Source organism: Temnothorax americanus, unplaced genomic scaffold, assembly GCF_048541705.1.
Source record: "Temnothorax americanus isolate GAGA-0224 unplaced genomic scaffold, ASM4854170v1 Scaffold2, whole genome shotgun sequence".
Classification (NCBI taxonomy): domain Eukaryota; kingdom Metazoa; phylum Arthropoda; class Insecta; order Hymenoptera; family Formicidae; genus Temnothorax; species Temnothorax americanus.
In genome coordinates this window covers 7,489,377-7,498,873 of record NW_027509338.1, presented here as the reverse complement: position 1 = coordinate 7,498,873, position 9,497 = coordinate 7,489,377, and the positions used below count along the sequence as shown (strand labels likewise).

General features: G+C 37.7%; 1 long non-coding RNA gene across 1 annotated transcript; it reads right to left on the bottom strand.

Annotated features, from left to right (window-relative positions):
• Positions 1-389: 389 nt before the first annotated feature.
• On the bottom strand, positions 390-3,616 carry LOC143897212 (uncharacterized). Its single transcript, XR_013256877.1, has 2 exons — positions 1,349-3,616; positions 390-742 (listed from the first exon to the last, which is right to left on the bottom strand). It is a non-coding gene; the product is annotated as an uncharacterized LOC143897212 (long non-coding RNA).
• Between the last annotated feature and the right edge of the window lie 5,881 nt (positions 3,617-9,497).

Below are 9,497 nucleotides of genomic sequence, written 5' to 3'. Positions count from 1 at the left end.
GACTTGCGGTTGCACGTTATTGCGAGAGAGATACTTTTACGTTACTTACATAGGACCGCGTGGAATCTTATATATGTCTTATTATCTTACGCAGATAGCATTATGCAGATAATAATTACTGAAATCTAAGGATAAAATTAGATATTTTTCATAATATAATTATCTACATATTTTAAGAAGCTTATTATTATTCTGTCAAGCGATTGTATATTTATTATCGAGGTTTACGGCACAAACAGAACTTGCACATTTTTACTCTTCCTATAAATGTATTTTTTACTTTGTTTTTTTTTTAAGCATGAAATAGAAAATAAAAAAATTTAGAATTCTAAAAATTAAAAGTAAAGAAGAAGAAAAGCTGAGACATTAATGCTCGTTGAAAATAAATCTAGTTGATCATTTTGCTTGGCAAACTATAATAGTCGGTTCAGCATTTGACTGATGCTGACTACAATCGTTACTTGAGTAGCGAAAGGGTTAAAAGGTAGAATCGTGAATAGTCGACGAACACAAAGTTCTCGAGCAGCAGTCTGCTGACAACTTCTCGCTCGCACTTCTGCAACTTCAAGGAATCGCTCAGCACTGCTCAGCACTCTCTTCCTTGTTCTTAAAAGACTTCCTCCCTGGCTAATGGTCTGCCACTTGTACTTCCGTAACCGGGATGTATATTGCAGTTTTTTCTTCGCAGTGTAGAATTTGCGTGCAGACCAGAGTGTAACCGGACGTTGCGAAATACAAAAATCTAAAAGATCGCAGCACGATATTTTTTATACTTAAGAAAGCGTAGAATGAGTGGGAAAAATGTTTGTGTTATATTTACACAAAATTCAGCTCTACTTAATATTACGCGCCATGATATTTTGCTGAATAATTAAAGCTACAATATTTCGTTGTAACGCTAAATGCGCCGCGAAACATGCATATGAACGACGATCCATAATGTCTCCATTGATTCAAGATTCAAGAATAATTTATTTGTTTCGTTTATTTGATTTCTCTGCCCAAAATTAACTCGGGATAATTTGATTACATCTTTATTTGGATAGGAGGCTGCATCTATGTCTGATATATGTTTTCTCGACGACAAATCTTCTCGAGATGTGACACGCTCCTCTTCGTGTCAAGTCAAAGTAAACAGACAATGGGGAGAAAAACCGATGCGTGCGTATATGGAAGCGTGGCGACATGTTGCTGATGGCAAAGTCGGTGAATTTCTGAAGGAAGAACGGATCGAGGAACGCGGTAGGCGGTAGCAATCGCGTAAGCGCGAAGATGAAGAAGCAATTATTCTAATGGAGGCTTTGGGAGGATTGTAGCCGAGACAAGTGAGGTAATCCATGAATAATACCTGTGCCCCTTCCTCGGGCGCATTCCTCTTCGCGGGCTTCATCTTCCACCGTCATCCGTCGCCCTCTCATCGCCCCGACAACGACGCTTGCTTGTTGTCCTCTTCCCACTTCTGCTGATATTATGCTAAACTCCGGTAATCCTTAAATGCCACCTCGGTCTCTGCCATCGCGGATAGAGTCTGAATGTCTTGCATAACCTCGGCGAGCAATCCACCTGCTCCGCTCTTCTGGTTCCCCCCTCGTTCCTTCGCGTCATCGCCGGGCTCACGACCCGGCTCACCTGTGGCGGAATTGTCCTTGTTAAATCCCTCAATGATAATTAGGAGTACACACGGAACTTCCCAGGGAGCTAAACGGATCCGCCAAAATAATGACGGAGAAGTGAAAAAAGTTCTTGAAATAAAAATTATGGTTGACGGTATATACCTATAACATGCAATATGTGTATTAGGAATTATTTCATAGTGTGCAATATATTGTATCATATTGTGCTTCGTTACAAAAGACATTGATCTTGAGGCGAAAAATACTATAAGCTTGATGATGACACCTTTTCGATGTTTCGTTGCCACACAAGCGCGAGACAGCAGACTACCAACGTTGATTGGTAGTCACAAAGTCACAGAATTTTTGCGATGCTCTCGAGAAAGGACATACGAGAGAACACGAGTGAAACTTAAAGGAGGACGAGCGAGTTAGTCTGATATCCATTTTCCGGACTCGTCATATCTCTATCTTTCGATCCCTTTTATTCTCTTTTACTATTGATTTACGATTTATAGAGAGAACACAGAAAAAAAATAAAGAAAGAGAGCAAAAGAGAATAAACGCACGTTATTCTTCACGTCGCTATTATTGCAGAGATTACGACTACAATAATGCGGCGCAATTTTTGTGTTCAGGATAAAATCGTAAGTAATCATGGGAAGTGGGGATTATGCCCGCGCGAGAGGAATTGAAGGCCAAGTGATGAGAGAGGGATAAAAGGGTTGGTGGGTGGGAAGTGGTTAGTGCATGGCTTGCATCGTATCAGAACTCGTGCAACATTGTACCAAGCGGCTGATGATGCACTTAGGAATATTAGTAGAGCCTATAGAAAGACGGCGTGTCCTCGCTGAACGTTTGACGTTGGCCCTGCGGGCAGTTCATTCATATTCAGCAGGGTTCAATCTGATTTGTTGATCTAGGCAAGGCTGATTCGATATGCTATTTCCATGTTTATCTTTATCGATATCCTGCGCGTTCCTTTTGAAAACATCTAAAAATATACATTATACGAAGAAAAGGAAGAGAAAAAAGATTAGTATAATGTTATATTTATAATTATTATTGAACTTTTTTATTAATGATATTGTAGCATAAATAGAGAATTTATAATCATTTTAAGCAAATAATATTCTATTTTTATCACGTACTTTTGCTACAGAAACACATATTTGTATGGAAAAATGCTTATACGTAATTTTATATTTATCTTTATGAAAAAGATTGTCCAAAATTATGGAGAGCTTTGATCTCAAAATTCACAACACTGTACAGTTAATGAGGAATAATGATGTCGGTTTAACATATGTTATTGCGTAAACAATTGTACTAACGACAATCGCACGCCATGCACGAATAATTGTATCGTGAAGCGGTAACCGCGGGCATTATCACATAACATGAATAGTTGGAATAATGTGTGACGCACGGAATAAATTCAACGTTATCAATCAGGAATAAAACGGCACTTTAATGGCAAAATTAGATCGTAGCAAAAAGAGGCATTTACATCTTACTCGATACAGTCGCGCGTTAATAGACGAAGCAGTGCCCGCGGCTAATACCGAGTGCTAATCATATTTGAAATCTGACCGGGCTATAAGGTTTCAACGCCTCGACCCTTCTTCGCTCTCTCGTCGGCCGCTATTCCGCACGCGAGATCCCGAATCTCATTAGAATAATCGCGGTGTTGTTGAATAACGTTCGTTGAAGCAGCTTGCAAATCCTGGCACCAGGACATCGCGACGAGGCTTTGTCATTATTATGGCGATACGCTTGGCGACGAGAATTCCATTATACCTTCGAATAATTCGCAATATTCGCTCGCGGAATAATATTCATTAGCATATATTTAATAAGTGCATTCACATAGAAAATAGCGGTTAATATATCACATCACTGCACCATCAAATATTAATAATTTTAATCTTACATTTTGTGTGTGTGTGTGTGTGTGTGTGTGTGTGTGTGTGTGTGTGTGTGGAGAAACCTTTTTTATTCAATATTTTAGAAACATCGCGTAGTTAATGTAGGTGTATCGAATTGATACTTTGACCCAAGGGATGAAAAAAAAATCCACGCATATATATATATATATATATATATATATATTTATTTATTTATATAATATATATATATATATATATATATATATAAAATGTGATAGAAGTTAAAATAAAAGTAGATATAAGACAATATAAAAAAAGGATATCCAAAAAGGTCGATTTCTATTTAGAGTGTGTCACACTACAAAAAACACTCCTCCATAATATCTTTTATTTACACCTTTTGAGCAGAAATCAGTCTTTTTAAGAGACTTTCCTTTTTACGTAAATTATTTGAAGTTAATAAATTATTATGAGAAGTTTTAGTTGCTTTCACCTGAAAACTTGCTGAGATATTATATTTCAAATAAGTGATTCATATATGATGAACTTTTGATCAAATATGACGTCTATAAGTGATCTGATCATTTTCTTTTATCTTTGAACCAGATACCTTCCACAAAAGTTACACAGCCGAGTATTTCTTCGGCGGGACTGTTTCGTTAGTAAAACCTCCTGAGGAAATTCGAAAGTTTCTCTCGTTGAGCCGGCCTTTTCGGGGCCATCGGGGATGTTTCAGCGCGGAAGTCGGGACGTGTGCGCGGCAAGTTTCCGTTTTTCTTCGCGAACCCTTGTTCACGTTTCGGTATGCCGGGATGCGCATTCATTTTGCAGCGCGAAATAGACGGCTGGGAATTTGTGAAATGAAGGAAGCGGTGGGACCTCGACCGAGTCCACTACCTGTTGCTGCTATGTGGACAATAAGTAGCGGAAGTTACTACTCGGATTTAATCCACCGACTGCCACCGATTTCCGTGCCATAGAAGCTGATCGTTTGCTCTTTCGTATCTTTCACGTTTTGCGTTTCATGATCGCGTAATGTTCTGATGAATAATAGATGAATAATCTATAGATGAATAATCTTATAATCTCCGTGAAGGGAATTTTAATATTATCCTCAAACTCTTATAATATAATTTTTGTTTGCACAGTCTTGATGATTGTAATTTATCGTCGCTGTAGTTTTTTAAAATAATTTTTATGTTTTATAATAAAAATATAATTCACATCACAAATTTAATTTGTCGATTAATAGCTAATACGCGTAATTTGATGGTGGGAACAAAGTAACGTAATAAACTCGATTTAAAAGCTCGTTAAAATTGATTGTAATGAGATTCTACAGATATACGATATCTGTTTATACAGGTTATATTGATCTTTGTACTTTTAGCTCGAGAATAAAAATCTTCTCTTATATGTCAAGTTAAAGTGAATAATAAAATCATGAAAAGAGTTACGCGAATGTTTATAATTCTCTTCAAATTAGCTCTTGGAAAAGTATCCGCAGAAAGTTTGGCCAAATACACCTTTGCATTTAGGTCGATACGGCGCGCGTTGAATAGCAATAGACGGAGTTCCGGTTGGTCGATCTCTTCGTCTTCGATCTTGAGTAACGAGTTGCTCGATTGGACTTCGTACTTCTTTCTCGTTTCCGTCAGGATACTCTTAAAGTTCTTCCGCGGCGGAAAGTAGTGGTCAACAGGGACTCGTATTCTGGCATACACTCGACGATACCAATAAGCGGCTATTATTTGTGTTAATCTTCGACGCGGACGTTCCGAAACTTTCGACTTGATACTCTAGAGAAAGACGGAAGTCTCCAGCAAGCCTTCAAGAAAAAGACAGCAGCTGAAACTTCCTTCTCACAATAATATGTTCCCGTAAAAATTTCATTCTATATAACATCTGCTTCTATTTCAACTTCCATCGATTTGACAAACGTAAGAAGGATTCTGAATTATTTTTTTTATTTTAAGATGAATCTAAAAAAACCTGCGACTTGAAATTTTTTAGATAATTCAATTATAATGAATTAAGTAATTGATTTTTTATTGCAAAATTATATGTGAAATATTATTATCTAGAATAGTAATATATGTTAAAAAAATTTTTATCTTAAAATCAATGATGTGTGATTTCTTTCTTATTAAAAATATTATATATTTCAAAAGAAATCTTCTATAAAAATAAGAAGTACGTTTAATTCAATTTTGTAAGGCTAATTTATCTGAATATTAAACTGTAGATTAATCATTTTTCATTTCTTGAAGAAAAATTCTCTTTAATTATACGAAACGGATGAGTACGAATGGTATCGTCACGATCGATTTAATATTCCTGGCGAAATTCCGTCCGGCGAAAACTTGCATCTACGATACTCTCTCCCTTCGGGATTCCGCAGGCGTATTCCATAAGATTAATATTGACGGCTGCGAGAGCGTGCACTGATACGTACGGTAGAGCAAATTTAATTTTCGTGTCTTGGGGATAAGCAGCAGCGAGAAGACGCGGGCGAGCCAACCCTGCCGGACTGCGAGGGCTTTCTTCTTCGCATCGGTTACGGTCCGATGCGTATCTTCGGCCGGGAATGTAATTAAAACTTTACCGCGGCATCCACAACAATGCCCGCGATATAAATCAACGAGCCGAGTGAGTAAATTAACAGGAAGAAGCGTGCTCCGGCTGCTTTTGTCGGCGAAAGAATCGATTAATCGGTACCGAAAACGAATGCAATGATAGTTTTTATGGCTGCAAATATGTTTCACAATATATTTCAATCTTCTACGTTTCTCTATGGATATGCGGTTCACTCGATATGAGAGAGAATTATTTTTAAGAACGTTAATTAATTTTACGAACGTTAATGATATTTTTCCGATATTTGAAAAATATTATTTTTTCGAGGTAACTAATAAATTATGAAATAAATTATATATTCTGTGAATATATCAAACAGTTGGTAAAGTTATCCGCTCGTAACGACGCAACGCAATGAACCATATTTCAGTTGACCGAAGTTATTCATAATCAGTCGTGTAAAAGAGCACATTGCTAGCGAGTAGCGAGTCGTATGCGTGACGAATGTACAACGTATACATACGTTTCCGTATAGAGTGGCCAATAAAGTATATAACCGCGCGATATCAGAGAGATTGCTCGAACATAGCCGCGAAACAGAGAGAGAGAGAGAGTCGTGTGCAAATTGGACGCCGGAAATACGCGCATCGTTTGTCATGCAAATACCTTCCGCCGTGCGCGCGGAAAAGCGGAATGGTGATTCGAGGGAAAAAAAGAGAGGGGGATACGAGTCGCGGGCTTTTCTAATTTATCCGAAACGCCGGGACCGGCTCTAGCTCTAACTCCGGTGACTCCGGCCTTGCTGGTTGGCTTCAGGCAAGGGTAAGAGTAAGAGCAATATCCATTAGCGAACGGTGTATATATGCCGCATGCGCGAGTGTCTTGGAGCACGACCAAGGGAGAGAGAAGGAGTACCTGTTTGTCTATGTGATAGAAAACGGATAAGGCTGAAGGAGGACAATGCGGGAAAACAGTGCGCGAAGATGGAGATTGTTTATCGTGTTTTGAAGAATCCGGAGGCGTCGATAAACGGATCCGCAAGACATATGCTGTGATAATAATAAAAAAAGACGTAGTTGATAGCGAAATTAATTTTATAAGGCTGTACAGATTTCCCAAAAAAAAGAAATTTCCAGTAGTACGTACAAATTATCACAAGTGTCGAGATTTGAGCGAATTAAATTTCAAGGTCACCGATTAATTTTTAGTAGGTATTTCTTTAGCAATAGGTAATTCAATTTAATTCTTGCGCGAGATACTTAGGATCTAAAGATTAGTAGCTGTTTCTCCGTTAATTATTGAGTCTGGATCCATCCATGCGTGAATGCATATTTACGGGATAATAATTTGGGATTTTAATTATTATGTACGAGATAGAGTATACATACCAGTAATAGTTTTGCATGTAATTTTACATGCGCATAATTTTATGTAAAATACCAGACGTATAGGCACAGTAATAATATAAGTTTGGGTTATATCTTATAACAGCACTTGAAGATGTAACACAGTTCGTCTCTAATAGCGTTCTACCTCTGCTATATTTACCAAAGTTCTAGGATGTAATATTGCATCTGCCATATTGCCATGCGAAGCAATATATCGTACGTTTGTACCTAATGTTACACGCGTCAATACAGCGTTAAATGATTGTTCGCGATTACAATATCTTCACTTGCTCGCTTTGCGCGTTATCAACGTTCTAAACTTATTTGTAATTTAAAAGAAATCTCAGGCTACAACTTTTCTTATATATTGAGGTGTGAAAACGTTACGATAGAAATACAATGTAGACTGAAAATGATTACTATCAATTTCATATATCGCAATGCTATGATAGACATCGTCGGGTTCTCGGGATAAAGCGAAGCACGTTGATTAACGAGTATCGTTCCGTCGTTATCCTCTCGGCATCAACCTTATAAGCGTTAAAGGGCTGAAGAATCTATGGATCGGCGCCCTCCTTGTTAAATGGACGCCTATACAAACTGAATCAACGTCAGCGCTTCTGGCGATCATTTATCACGCTGTTCCTCAAGAACACTCGCTTATACTCTCCTCCGGTCCATTTCCTTCCCGGGAAATGCCTAGTACCTGCGTCATGCAGGTTACCAAACAACGACGTGACATTAGATATTAGCAAGTACTAGCGAATATAATACACGGCAAATAATCACAAAAATTTGAATTTTTCGCGATAAATTTTTGCTGAATTTATTGAATTTTTGAATTAAAAAAAAAAAAATGTTATGAGCTAGGTTAATCTCTTGTGTTATTATAGGACATCAATTTATGTTTTCATCTTAAATATATTGTTACATCCTCGTCTCAGTAAGTTCAAATTCGTGTGTATACCTACTGGTAGTTAGCGTATCGATTTCGAGTTTCCAATCTGATATCTATTTCGTGTTTGAACATATGAGTTCGAGTCCAACTAAAGCGTTGTTTGTAGCAAGTATTGCCCAGCCGAAATGTAGTTTCTCTTTTGCGTTTGGTCTAATATTCTTCGCTAGCTCATCGACATTCATCGATGTATAGTGATTCCCGGAATTTTTTTATCGATAGAACTGCGAGCCTTTTCTCGTTTAACTTCATCCATTTTTTCGTGAGTTATGAAATCAAATAGATGAAAGACTGACATCCTTTTTTTGTTCGTTCGATAGATTTGTGGGAATTATTTGATTTTTCGACTTGAATCGCACATTTCTATATGTTATATCAAAACAAAGTTATTTATATACACAAAAACGGATAATCATTAATTTTTTACTATATCTATTTATTAACGTAAATAAAGATGACAATTTTTAATTGGGAAATTACAAATAGACCAAATAACAGCCAGTAAAAACAAAAAATAACAACTAATCAGTCAAATGTAATTAAAAAGATAGCAATCTCTTGTAAACGATAGTTTACATTTTACATCCTTGTTCATTTATTCTTATTATAGAACTCTTATTGCTAAATAGAAATATACTCTAGAAATACATATATTATAACTTATTTTTTGCCGACAAAAGTATGAAAGAATCCTTAGATCTATCGAATCGTTTTCTAATACGGCCGATGGGCTTTCTGTCGTGCTATCTGCACCTCGATAGCTTTCGTGACTTTTTAGCCGCACCGTCAGAGAACTCTCCATGCTTCTCTCATGTCGATTCAGCCTCCTTCCACTGGTGCTTCGGTGGAAAGGGTTGGAAAACTCGTGGTCAGAATCGGGATTCGGGATTCGGCAAAAGTAGAAGGAGAAAGAGAGAGAGAGAGAGAGAAGTGATGCGGAGAGCCAGCGGCGGGAATGCGGATGAATAGCGGAGGTAGGGTGCGACATGAAAGGGGCGGCGAAGCCGAAGCCCCGGGTCCACAAGCGGAGACAGTAACGCTACTAATATGCAAATCTTATCATCGGATTTATTCG